The sequence below is a fragment of the Myotis brandtii genome, unplaced genomic scaffold (genome assembly GCF_000412655.1).
Source record: "Myotis brandtii unplaced genomic scaffold, ASM41265v1 scaffold69, whole genome shotgun sequence".
NCBI classification, from domain to species: Eukaryota; Metazoa; Chordata; class Mammalia; order Chiroptera; family Vespertilionidae; genus Myotis; species Myotis brandtii.
The window spans coordinates 2,599,189-2,600,454 of NW_005370700.1; positions in this window are offsets into that span (position 1 = coordinate 2,599,189).

Below are 1,266 nucleotides of genomic sequence, written 5' to 3' on the forward strand. Positions count from 1 at the left end.
CACCCGCGCGGCCCCGACCCACGAGACCCCGAAATTACTCCCTGAACAAACGGGGCTGGGGGCGCCGGGCTTGGACCGAGGCTGTGCGGGCGCCCAGAGTTGAGGCAGCTGCAGGAGCCGCCGGGTCCCGGAGTCGGGCGAGGAGGAAGGTTTTCCCGCCGGGAAAGTCGAGGGTGGGGAGGCCGGGAACTCCGTCCTTATCATAAATGCGCAATTAGAGACTTCTGTACACAGCCCCGCCAGAGCTGGCGAAGGAAAGTTGTCACACTTAGAGAGTGTGGGGAGTTTCAGGGACGTGGCACGAAGAGAGCTTTGATAGCTGGAGGGATGTGGCCAGAGGCCAGGCTGCTCAAGAAAGATTGAAATTGTTGGAAAGTTCGCTACAGATTGAAACCCTGGAGCCAACACCGCTTTGATTTGGAAGGGGTGTGTGTGTGTGTGTGTGTGTGTGTGTGTGGTGGTTGTTTGGGTGGGAGAAGGAGGGGATTCGTTCTCCGCCCCAGAGTCAGGACTGTAATTTAAAAAGCTGAGCATATTCCCTCTGGATGGGTCACAATTGCTCGTTCTGGATGCTTAGTAACATTAAAAAACAATAACCCCATCATATAGAAAACGTCCAAATGCTTTTGTGCAGGGAAACTTGAGGAATCTGGGAATATGAAGTTATTTGCATGAGGTTTGGCTGGCCCTGGAATAATTAATTTCATTATTATAAAGAGAAGGCGTCACTCGGTCTGCTTACCCTGAGAGCCGCTTAAGGCCAAGGGTTTAGGCGGGCGTTTTCTCCTGTCCCCCAGTCAGCCCTGCAGCTGCGGTGCTTAACCATCGTGACCACTTCACAGGCGCGGCACCGAGGTTAATCGAGACGAGGTTCACCGGGGCGGAATGCAGCGCGGAGTCTGAGCGCGGCGGGCCCCGTGGGCCCTTGCCCACTGCAGGCTTCCCGGGAATCAGTTTCTCAGGAAGTGCGTTCTCATATTGCCCGCGCTACTGAACGCACAAGTTGCAAATTGGCAGCTTAGAGCTGCGTGGCTTCCTAGAAGTATTAGGTTTGGTTCCCAAGATTGGTCTGCAAAATGTCTTTTGAACATTTGAATTGGGTTGCCAACATTTCAGATTGAGACATTGTAGTGAAGGCTGGGGTTTCTGGCGTCCTGTGGAAAATCCGAAGTTCTCACAACCCGGGATCCGTTTCCCAAACGTGCAGAGCAGACGAGGAGCGGCGGCCTCCTCTTCCCGAGGGAGACCTGGGGCGGGAGCTCCCCT